The following is a 12953-nucleotide window of genomic DNA, read 5'->3' as shown; positions in this document are numbered from 1 at the left end:
TCTGAACTTCAAGTTCATCATCACTGTGTCAACTACACACAACCTGCTTCCTTTAGAAATTATTTCTTGAGGAGAGCACACTGTGTGAATATGTGGTTCAAGAGAGAGATGAGAAAACTGAAAGATGGGCAAACAATTAGAAAATTCTGGCCCAACCGACGGGGCAGCTGAAAGACTACCTGCCAAGGGTGTGGATGATACGCAGACTCAGGACTTCTGGGATCCATTGCTCAAGCTAATGCCTGCTCTTTGCTTTCGGTCTCCAACCCACAAAACTTACATCACTGTCTTAACTTATTTGGCCAGTAATTTGTGAAATTATATTATTGTAATTTCTGCCTGCTGTATACTTGATGAGATGCGCAAGATATATACAATAGCATGATGGGATCCTGCCTCTAATTGCCAGGTCTACTGATGTGTATCTTTCCATTAAGGCTCCCTGGCCCGTCCAAATTGGGTTTTTTAATTTGGATGATGGAGGCTCTATTCATTAGAACTTGAGATGCTCATCACAGAGACCTGCTGTCTCTCCTTCTTCTCTCTTAGTTTCTTTCTCTGCTTCCTGATGTTTTCATATATTTTTTCTTGTTCTTTTGTCAAGGAAAGGACATGAAGCCAAGCTCCCCTGCTCCATCTGAGTGTTTATTCTTAGGCCGGTTAACGGCAAGACAGAGAGGCTGGGCGAGGAAAGGGAGCAAAGCATGAGAAATTACAGCCATGTGAATTCCAAAATGAAGCTGAAATATCTCCGAAGCTATAATCTGTGTCAAAGCAGACTATAATTAAAAGAAAGACAAACAACAGGCTCTTGCCCACAGCATTGTATTTTCTATGTAAAGGAGGGGCACAGGCACCCAGGAAATAAGTAAACTGTGCCCTTTAGGAAAGAACAATGTATCTTCTACTTCTGAGCCTTGGGGACAGGGACCACTATTTGTTCCTTGGTACCTGTTCTCTGCTGAACTCCTGCCGTCACTTGGAAAGAAGACTGTTTCCCACCCTCCTTGAAGCTGAACCTGGCTGGATGGCTGCCTCCTGGGCAAGGAGCGCTGAGAGGAAGGGGATGCCCAGCTTCTGCACAGTATCTTCTAGAAAGCAGAAGCATGCCTCCCCTTTCTCCTTCCTGCTGGATGGGTTGTGGATGCAAACCGGAGAAAGGAAGGTGGAATGAACCTAGTTCGGTGGATCTCATACCAACTGAGATCCTGCTTAACTCCTGATTGTTGCTAGGCAAGGAGACGTAAAATCTGGTTTAACCCACTGGTATTCTGGACTTCGGTCGTGTACAGCTCAACCTGCCCCTTAGTGATCTACTCCTACAACTTGTGGAAGAGCACCTTTTATTCAGTCCACAATTAAAATTACCACAATTGCCATTGACTAAACAAATACGATGAGGGTGTCATTTTCCTCACATTTTTAGAAGGTTTGTTTTTGGAGCCTCAAGAGTATACGTGAGAGAGAGGATTGGGGGCATGATTCACTTTAACGGTGAATGAGGCAGCCTGTGGGAAATGGCGACATATTATAACATATGTTCTGTAATATGAGATACACAACTTATATATCTCATATATAATATGGGGAAATATCTACATAGATGATAAATAGACGGATACACACGAAACACCTTCCGGCAGAAGGTGCAGTGAGGCAGGGCTCCGGAAGAGGCGCTGTCAGTAGCTGGTGGTTGCACAAATCGGTAAAACTTTTTGGAACCAATTTGCCAATATGTATCCCAACCTTAAAAATGTTTCTTCTCTTTTCTACAGGAATTCCGTTATTCAGGAATCCGTGGGAAGAACGTGGACAAGGGGCGATGCCCACAGCTGCGTGGCAGCTCTGGCTGCGCGAGGCTCAGGACACGCACGCCCCAGGGCGCCCGGGGCGGCGGTGGGGTCCGCTGCACGAGCTGGGCCCCCGAGGAGGGGCCTCCGGGAGGGGGTCTGGCGGGGGCGGCGGGAGCGGGTCCCACCCGGGCCGCGGGTCACGTCCGCCCCAGCGGGGGAGGCGCCCAAGCAGGCGGGGGAGGCTGAGCGCGAAGGCCCGGTCCCGGGCTCGGGAAGACGCGGAGGCCGCGGCGCGGGGCAGCCGCCCTCGGGGACGAAGCGGGGCCCCCTCCCCCGAGACGCGCCTCGGCGCGGGGTTGGGGGGGGTCTGCCCTCGGGACCGGCGGTGGCGGGCAGGTGCTGCCCCCCAGTGGCGGTGCGGCGGGCGCGTCCGGGGCGGGGGCGGCAGGCGGAGCCCCGCGGGGGTCACCTGAACCCCAGGCCGACGACCCAGGACGCGTGCGCCGTCGGGACGAGTTAAGACGCACGGGGCGGGGGGGGAGGGGGGCCTGCGCGGCGCGAGCTGAGCTTCCGATGTCTCGTTGGTAGCCGTAGGTGAATAACTGAAACGTACGGTTACGGGGACTTAAGTGAGGTTCGCCGCGTAACCCTCGCACCCTGGGGTCTCCCCGTCTGCTGAGCTTCCGGCCTCGCAGGGGCTGCGGCGCAGATGCGGCACCGCTCGTGGTGCGCGAGGTGGAGGGAAGGCTAGGCCGCTGCCTGCGCAGAAGATCAGGCGGGAGTGTGGGCATGGGGGGGGGGGAGCACTCTCAGGTGCTCAGGTTGTTATGGGAAGGGGGGAGGGGAGCACTCTCAGGTGCTCAGGTTGTTATGGGAAGCGGGGGGGGGGAGGGGAGCACTCTCAGGTGCTCAGCAGCACTAACATCTCTGACATACTTGTGCTTCTTCCAGATCTCAGGCTTTCCCGATCTCTTCCAATTGCCTCCTTCTAATGCGAAGTGTGCACAAGGTCGTATGAGCCTGGCATTCCCCGTATTAAACCCCGTCAGCCAAAACCTGACGGATACAGCACGGCCTATTGTCTAGCACCTGGGCCCTAGGATTGCTCAGACTTGGTTCAACCCCGATTCTGCACTCCATTCTAGAGAAACGTTGACCATCCCCTAGCCCATATTTTCCCTAACTCTTCGTCTGCAAAATGGGTCGATAAAATAACCTACCTCATAGGACTGTCCCAGGGATAAATTATATGATATGTATTCGCGTCCATAAACACTGGATATCATCCTTATTAAATATCACATGACCATCAAATTAAAGTGACATAATGGCAGGTAGAAAAAGAAGAAGAAAAAGGTACATATATAGTATAACCTTGACTCTAAATGCACAAATAGAAATACACTAATGTTTTCTTTCTAGGTGATGGGTTTACAGGTGATTTTGTTTCCTTCTACGTATCTTTCTTATTTTTTAAATTATCTACAATAAGTATGTATGTACTACTTTATAAAAGGAACTAATTAATATATGTTATTAAAATAGCCTACAGGGAAGTTATTTACGTATATATTCAGTACTCAGCATCCATCACAAATTCAACGTCCCATGCAAACACACCAGAATAATTCTGTCTTCTTAGCATCTAATATTCACCCTTTTTTTAGTTTTTTTCCCACCAGCCCAAAGTAAACATTGTTATAATTCCAGATCTGGGAACAGGAAAGCCCCAGTGCAGGGAAGTCATAAAAGGTAAACTCTGGAGGTGGCAGGAACTTTGTAACATTATCCTGGGCAAACTGTTTCCCTCTCACTGCAAAGGAGAGGAGAGTCAGGGGTGCGGCTTCAGCTCAGGACCTCACTCATGGGTTCGGGCCCCGAGTCAGGCTCCAGGCTGACCGCTCAGAGCCTGGAGCCTGCTTGGATTCTGTGTCTCCCTCTCTCTTGGCCCGTCCCCTGCCAAAACATTCTGTCTCTCAAAATAAATAAGCATTAAAAAAAATTTTTTATAGGGGGCGGAGGAGAATCTACTTTTGGGTCAGCTGTGGTTTGACACTGAGAAGGGATTTTATGGGTCTTCAAGTGTCTTTATGTTTTGGTTTGCCCCTACTTCTTTTCCTTCCCTTTGACAGCACTATGGGACTAGCGTGGCCGTACTCCAGCTTTATGTCTGCTGTCATCACAGACTAATTGTTAATAACAGCGCCTCCTTTTACTTCCAAAAGTGTCTCAGTTTACAGAACAATGTGTATGTGTACTCTGGTCAGGACCTTTCTGAAGAGCAGTGACTTGGGTTTTAATAAAGGTCTATATACAACAATATGCCTAGAATCACTCCTTAGTTAACTACCAAGAATGGCATCTGTTTTGTTTTTGGTTTTGCCTTTGTTTAAAAAGTTTGTTTTATTTTTATTGAGGTATAATTGCCACGCAACATTGTATTATGATGGTTTTTTATGAACTTCCTACTTAAAAGGTTGTAGCTGACTTCTGGTCTATCTGACACCACTATTCCTTATATGTTCCCCTTCTCTAGGAGTAAGTTGGGCCCCTGGGGTTCCTCTTAGAACTTAGCATTTTATTTAAGAAAATAGTTTGTCTTGTGTATCTGTGTTCCTATTTATAACTGAATAACATGCCTACTGGCCAGGAAATTCTAAGCAGAGTCATATCAAATGTAACCCTATAACTATGTCTTATTTTTCTCCCTATCACCAGGGCCTAGCACATCAGCGCTTTGTAGAAATGAGACAACCCTGATTGAACTGTATTGAATTTGTTGTGTTACTGAGATGACAGAGTAGTCCATTATTAGGCTTTAATCTATTTATCATTTCTGTGTATGTGGTTTTCCAGTCAACATCTTAAGAAGATATATTGTTTTGGGAATTTTTATTTGCTTTTTAATTTCCTTTTTATTTCTTCACTGTACTTAGAATACGGTCAGCCTAGAACAGATGAATCAATCAACTAAGTCACCGGGCTGTGTGCTGGTAAAGATAAAAAATCATTAACACAGAGACACCGCCTTTGAGTTATAGTGTAGTGCAGAAGATAAAATATATACATGGCACATTTTTGGTTTGTTGGTGCATAATCATTAACCTACAACATGCATCTGCATTTTCTACCTGTTGGCTGTGTCTCCTTTCTTTGCTTCTCTACGTGACTTTAAGGACTTCTTGGCAGCAAGATGGAGTGCTAATTTACCTGAGGAAGTCATATTAATGAGGGTTTGAAGGTAAAGGTGATGGAGCCCATTTCTAGAGAGGCCTACAAACTCTCATGAAAAAGACCCTTGTCCTTAAGGACTAGACAGTCCTTGCATGGCAAGTGCTAGGTGAACACCGTGTAATCCTAAAGGGAAAGAGATGAGGTGGGGTTTGCAGGGACACGGAGGGACTTTTGCAGAAAGTGAAGGCGAACTGGGTCTTGAGATGAACAGAAGGATGGCTCTTCTGGAAAAGACCACCCTATACAGAGAGAGCTTGGGCCTTGGCAGAAGTTCTGGGACCCCGGGAAGCAGCGGTATGATCCCCTCACTAGGAACTAGAGGAGACAGTCACATGGACACAACTGAGGGACGTCCCAATGGTGGCTGCATGGAACAGCGGATGCCAGTGGGAACCGAGGACTGGGTGGGCCCTTGCTCCCACGCAATGGCTTTCCCATGTCTCCTCAAACTAGACTAAACCCCAGGATGATACCGGCAATGGGAAGAGAAGACTCCAAGTTGACTGAGAATGCACTGCCCTATCCTAGTGAAATGGGGCTTGAAATTAACATCGAATAGAGATTTGGAAAGCAAAGCAAACTAGGTGAAAGTGTACGAGAACGTACACTTCTGTTTGTAGACTGAAATGTATACTTGCTATTTGTGTCTCTGTGACAATCTCGAAAATGACAATCTCAGCTCATGCTGCTGGCTTGGGAAGGGGCAGAGGATGCCCCATCTCCAGGGCTCATCACCAGTCCTGTGGCACCTGTGACTTACCAGAGATTGATTTGCAAGGTGAGGTTGTGCAACAGAGCAATGTGGGTCTGGATCCTTTCCTTCTGCCAAAGTGAACTCAATACAAACTTTACCCAATCCAATTTGAGCTGCAAAATTGGGCTATAAATCTCAGAAGAGCAGACAGCATTACCTGTCAGATGATTAACTTACGACTTGTCTCTGTTCCTCCTGAACCAGATGGACACTTTTCCCTCTGGTGGTTGATTTGACATTTCTGCACCCTCATAAGCATAAAATAGGAGGTGTAAGAGGAAACAAAATATTTCTCTTAATGGTGGAATTAAATGTGTATTATACAAGTCAGCATACATGTTGCTTTGTTTCATATAGACTATTGACATCATGTTTATAATCACACATTTCCAAAAATAAATACATATCCTTTGTTTTTAAGAAGACTTTGCATCACCGTACTCTTTAGTAACTCAGATTTATGTGCCTGTCTTGCCAAAGTCAAGTGAGTTAGCTGATTTCCAACATGAGGTGGTCCTGCCTCGTGGAAGGCAAGGGCTTGTCAGGGGAATGAAATAGTGGCAGAACGAGCCTGCTCCAAACAACATACTGTGAACAGCAGCCTGGAAAACAGGCATTCAGTGTCATCGTAAATCCCCTTTTCTCGATTCTCCTGAAATAGGAGTTGGCCAACCCAGTTCCACCCATGGGTCATTTTGCAGACTTCTCCTGGGTGGAGAAAAATTCGCCAAAATCAGAAACACGGAGTGGTGTTTACGATTTGTCCCTCCTCCCAACATCTTGAGGTCCTAATTCAACCTACCAATCATAGCAGCTGGCTGTGCACTCACCGGAAGCGAAGACAAAGGGCTCTGTTACACTGAGGCAGGGCAGAAATGGAAAACGTCAGCTTGCCTTTTTTGACTTACTGTTTTCTTTTTCTTGTGGCTGAGATTGTAGAGTAGGTAGGAGTTAGCCTCCAAAAGAGGCTTCCAAGGTTGCCTCAAAGGAAAACTCAGATTTATTCATCTGGTTTATTTCTTCAATCAAATTAATCGATAATAAGATCTTAAAGAAATCTCTGCTTGTAACATTTGTTATTTTTAGAGGCAGGCACAAAATTAAATATCCCGATTCAATGCTTTAAAAATCATAAGGGCAGAAGGGAAGCAAAATAGAAATAGTACCAAGACCATGATATCTATGGATGGTAAGATTATGGATGATTTTTGTTTTCTCCTTTTACTTTTGTGTGTCCTCTAGGTTTACTATTAAACCATAAATTTTACTTTTTGTGGTTTTTTTTTTTTTTTTTTTTGGTGGGGGGAGGAATTTGTAAGTGCCCATGAGAAAAATATACTTAAAGCTGTGACATATTGAGGGATGCACGGAACTGACGGGGAGTATGGTAAGTGAGAGCTGACACTGAAAAGACTTTGGGTTCTACATCAGAATGGATAAATTGGGTTTAGCCCCGTTGACTTGACTGTGATGGAAAACGGAATATTCACAGGTTCTACCCATTCTTTACAGAAGTCCTTATGCCAATATAATAAATTTTTCTCCTCAGCTGGTGGGTTCATGCTTAGGTCAAATTCGATCTGACCCAACAGAACAGAAGCGCAATGGGATGCGTGGCAAGCGTGCCTCCTTTGTGGGGGTGACAGCGCCCCACCCCCAAGCATCTGCTTGCATCCAGCAATTGACGACAATGTCAGTGAGCCTAGAAGAGGGTGAAAAACTGAGAGAAAGAAGGGAAAACGTAAAGCAAATCTGTTCTTGACTCTTGGGGACCCTCAGAAATACTGGGAAGAAAGTGGCTTTGTAAGGGGCCCGGGAGCTGCATTCACAGGCGCTGGCCTAGAGCCTGCACACCTGCACACCTGCACGCCTGCAAGCCTGCACGCCTCTTCCTGGGGCAACATTGGAACCACAAAGCCGATGCTGCCTGGGTGCAAATACAACAGCAGAAAAGCAGCCTCACTCCTGGATCTGTGTCCGTCACACAGTTATGCAACTTCACGTAGAGAAAGTGCAAGTTCAGAGCCGCAGAAAGAGAACGAACTTTAACCCACCATCCCGCCTTCAGAGTGTGTAACTCCGACAGAAAATGACATTTCTTTAGCTGCTCTGAGAGTATTCCTGAGGATCTCCATGTGTGAGTGTGTGTGTCCCAAGAAATATTTAGGTCCATTTAAGACAGAACCAAGCATGATGTGTCTTAAAAGCAGATTTAAATAGTGCACATGCCAAGCCACCACACACTGGAGCGAAGCCACATGACAATTTAAAAAGTCAGACATGCAGGTTTCGGAGACCCTGCTGCCGACTCAGAAAAGGGAATGAGCATCCTTGGATCACCGGCCCTGTCCCAGGCACATGGTGGCCATTTTGTCTCCTGTCCATCAAACATGGCTCGTCTGGAAACAGATTAAGCATCCTCCTTGCGTTTGTTGCTGCCTCCAAACAGCTGTTTCTCCCTCTCTCCTGCCTTTCCTGAAGAGACTCTGGACATGAGATCATGAGACAGTACTACCAAATGCCCCTCTTTGTTGCAGGCTTCTTCGGAATTAAAGGATCCTAACCTTCATTACTAGAAAATGCTCACGCCCAGAGCTTGTCTCCCTCTCATTAGCCCTGCTACAATTCTTGCTGATTTCAATATCCATGTGGACTGTGTTTTCACATACTGGCCTGCCCTCCCCTCCCCCATCCTATGATTTCCACTACATCTGAGAGCCTCACACACGTGGTCACACTCTAGACACTGTCATCACCAAAGTACGGCATCTCACCTGTCATGTTGGTTTCTTTTCTTTAATGTTAGTTTTTTTACTTTTTAAAATTTTGTTTTAGTGTTTATTTATTTTTGAGAGAAGGAGGGACAGTGTGAGCAGGGGAGGGGCTGAGAGAGAGGGAGAGAGAATCCCAAGCAGGATCCTCACTGTCGCATGGAACCCAACTCAGGGCTCAGTCCCACAAACCAGGAGATCATGACCTGAGCCTAAATCAAGAGTCCAACACTTAACTGACTAAGCCACCCAGGCGCTCTGGCACGCTGGCTTCTGACCCACATAACCTATCTTTTTTTTTTTTTTTATTTCTAGGAGAGAGAGAGAGAGACAGCATGAGCAGGGGAGGGTCTGAGAGAGAGGAAGTCACAGACTCTGAAACAGGCTCCAGGCTCTGAGCTGGCAGTCAGCACAGAGCCTGACGCGGGGCTCGAACCCACGAACCGCGAGATCATGACCCAAGCGAAAGTCGGACGCTTAACCGACTAAGCCACCCAGGCGCCCCCGTCACATAACCTATCTTTGTACCTCATTCATCCTAGTATCCTGATTCCAACAACTCTTCGACCGCACTCCACATGGCCCTAAATACATTGACCTGACCACCTTTCCACCGGCTGTCACCTCCTAAGGTCCTCACTCACCTCCTCTCAATTCCAAGCTCCATCATTACTATCTCTCCCTTACATACATGACCCCTTTTCCCTCCTTCAATCTCACATATTTTTCTAATTCACTAACTCCCACTCTCTTAGACGTCGGCTTTCTTCTTTCTTCTCCCTCCGCAAACTAACAATATCCTTCTCTCCTCATTTCCCCTTTCAGCTGATAACCCTGAAAAAAATAAGATCAAACAGAAGCAAGCTTTCCCATACTCCCACCTCCAGGTTCCACCATATACAACTCTTTTTATGAACTACCTGCTTTGCTCTCACAATGATCAACCATCCATGTTCCTTTCCATAGGCACAAATTCACCAGGACTCAGCGATTACACCCTCAGGGATCTCACTTCTACAATTATCTCCTCTCTCTCTCGGCATCAATTTCTCCCTCTCTGTTGTAGTATCACCGTATTTTAAAAAAGGAAGAGAGGGAGAAGGGGAGAAGGGAGGGAGAAGAGGAGGGAAGAGGGAAAGGAAGGAAACGAAACCTCCCTCCACCCCGCATTTCCACCCAGCTGCTATCCCATGTTTCTGCTCTTTACTGTGGCTAATCTCTTCCTTATGGCTAAACCTTGTCCCTAACAACACGCTGTGCTTTCTCTTTCCCCCATTTGAATCAGACATTGTCCCCATTACTCCATGGATACTACTCTTGCCAAGAACACGAATGGCCTTCATGTCGCCAAGTCCAATAACAACTTCTCTACCCTACTGCCCTGCCTCGCACCAGTTTCTTACTTGTCCCCCAGAACACCTGACACCCCCGACACCCTTCTCAATCTCCACTCGGATTTCTCTCCTTTCCCCTCACTTCTATTAATGTGAGTGCTCCAGGAATCAATTATTTGACATCTTTTTTTCTGTGCATATTCATACCTTAAGGAATATCCTACAGGCTGTGGCTTTAAAAACCCTCTTTCTGCGATGACTCTTGTATTTCTATCTCAGACAGCTGGACTCTAACCGTCTAAATCTAACTGCCTGCCTCACACCCTCACATCAACACCTAATGAGGATCTCAAATCTAACTTGATTTAAACAACTTTGGATTCCCCCAGCCTAACCTTTTCTTTCTCAGTCTCTCTTCACTTGATAAATGAAAACTCCCCTTTTTTCTGATTGCTCAGAACATAACCTTCACTCGTCGTTGACTCTTCTTTCTTACCCAACATCAAATCCGTCATCAGATTCTGTTAGATTTGCCTTTAAAATAAAAAAAAAATCTTAGACATGACACCAAAAGTAAATAAGTTGGACCTTATCAAATTTTAAGAATTTTATGCTTTAAAATATATGTCAAGAAAATTATAAGGCAAGCCACAGATTGGAAAAAAAATATTTGTAAAACATAAATATGACAAAGGTCTTGTGTCCCAAATATAAGAAGCATTCTTATAACTCAAAGATAAAGAAACAAACAAGTCAATTAAAAGTGAGTAGAATATTGAAATACTTCATCAGAGAAGACATATGAATGGTCAATAAATGCATGAAAATATATTCAACATCATTAGTGGTTAGGGACAGGCAAACTAAAATCACAAGATGTCTACCAGATGGCTATAATTTTAAAAAGGTAATAAGTTCTGATGAGTACATGGAAAAACCTGAATCCTCACACACATTGTTGAGTGTTAATATGTAATGATATAGTCAAATTGGAAAAACGGTTTTTCACTTTCTTAATATAAGAAATGCTTAATACTAAATATAAGCTTCCAGTAACATCCAGCAGCTCCATTGCTAGGTATCTACCAAAGGGAAATGGAAACCTATGTCTACACAAAGACTTGTCCATGAATATTCACATAAGCATTATTCATATTAGCCATTAAGTAAGACCATCTAAATGTCCACCAGTTGGTGAATAGATAAATAAAATGTGGTATATTCATGCAATGGAATACTATTTAGCAAAATTAAAAAAAAAAAAAAAGGAATAAACCTAGATTTTCAAAAAGAGAATACTAAGTGAAAGAACCAAGACTTGGGGCACCTGGGTGGCTCAGTCAGTTAAGCGTCCGACTTCGGCTCAGGTCATGATCACACGGTTCATGGGTTCGAGCCCCGTGTCAGGCTCTGTTTTGATGGTTAGCTCAGAGCCTGGAGCCTGCTTCAGATTCTGTATCTTCCTCTCTCTCTGACCCTCCCCTGCTCACACTGTCTCTCTCTCTCTCAGAAATAAATAAAACATTAAAAAAAAAAAAAAGAAAGAAAGAGCCAAGACTCAAAAAGTTACACATTGTATGATTCCATTTATATGAAATATCCAGGAAAAGCAAACGCATAGAGGCAGAAGGCATGTTAGTAGTTACCTGGGATCACACGTGAGAATAGGGGTTAAATGTGAGTGGGAACGGGGCATCTTTTGGGGCTGATGGAAACATTCTAAAACTGGATTGGGGTGATGGTCGCATAAATCTATAAATTTTCTAAAAATACTGATTGTACATTTAAAATGGATAAAATGTATGGTATGTAAATTATACCTCAACAAAGTTGTTTTAAAAATAGAAAACAATCTTCCAAATGTGATCATTTTTTCACCACCTCTCCTACCCACCACCTCAGCCACTATCTCTTGTTTAGGTTATTTTAATAATCTAACTGAAATATTTGCTTCCACCTTGACCCTTTAGAATCTATTTTTCATACAACTGACGGAATGATTCTTTCAAAATATAAAACAAATTGTATTATAACTTTTCCCAAAAATCTCTAATGACTCCTCATTCAGCTCAGAATAAAAGAGTTCTGTGGCCAACAAGGGGCTGCCGCTGTGCTGTGTGAGCTCCATGACTCTTCTCCAGTCACTCACCAGTCCTGGCCACATAGCTCTTCCTCTGCTCTGCAACATATCAATCCTGTTCCTGCTTCAGTGTATTTGCTTTAACTCCTCCCCCTGCATGGAATATTCTTCATTGAGATACCTTCACGGCCACTCTCATTTCATTCAGGTCTCCCCAATATTACATAACAAGACATCCTTGACCATGCCCTTTTTAAAGAGTGCCACTCCTTACTCCCCTCCCCCCATATCATCTCTATCCTGACACATTTTGATTGGTGAGTGTGTGTGTGTGTGTGTGTGTGTGTGTGTAGTTCCCCCACCACCCTGCCTAGAAAGGCAATTCCATGAGAACAGGGATCTTGTCTCGAATCTATTTTGTTCATCACTTTATTCCATTTGATTCCCACGATTATCATGTGAGACAGGTCATCTTATTTATAGGGGAAGACAATGAAGCTCTGAGAGGTGTAGCAGTTTATTAAGTCACACACCCAGTGATTATTCAACCTGGAATTTGAGGCCAGGGCTTTTTGACCCCAATGCCATGGAATCATCATCACTACATCAAGGACTCCCAAGAAGAGCAATTAAACCAGATCCCACTGAACAAAGTTTTATTTATTCTGTTCCTCTTAAATCAGAGTTAATGGTCTTAATCATTTTGAATTCTCTGAGTCTGTATACATCAGCAAGACCTAGAAAAACAGAAAGAAGGAAAGAAAGAAAGAAAGAAAGAAAGAAAGAAAGAAAGAAAGAAAGAAAGAAAGAGAAAGAAAGAAAGAAAGAAAGAAAGAAAGAAAGAAAGAAAGAAAGAAAAAGAAAGAAAGAAAGAGAAAGAAAGAAAGAAAGAAAGAAAGAAAGAAAGAAAGAAAGAAAGAAAGAAAGAAAGAAAGAAAGAAAGAAATGTAGCTGTGCTTTCTTGGCTTTCTCAGATTTACTCCAGCC

Source organism: Hyaena hyaena, unplaced genomic scaffold, assembly GCF_003009895.1.
Source record: "Hyaena hyaena isolate Hyena2069 unplaced genomic scaffold, ASM300989v1 scaffold_201, whole genome shotgun sequence".
Classification (NCBI taxonomy): Eukaryota; Metazoa; Chordata; class Mammalia; order Carnivora; family Hyaenidae; genus Hyaena; species Hyaena hyaena.
The sequence above is the reverse complement of the archived record's forward strand: the minus strand, read 5'-3'. Positions refer to the sequence as shown.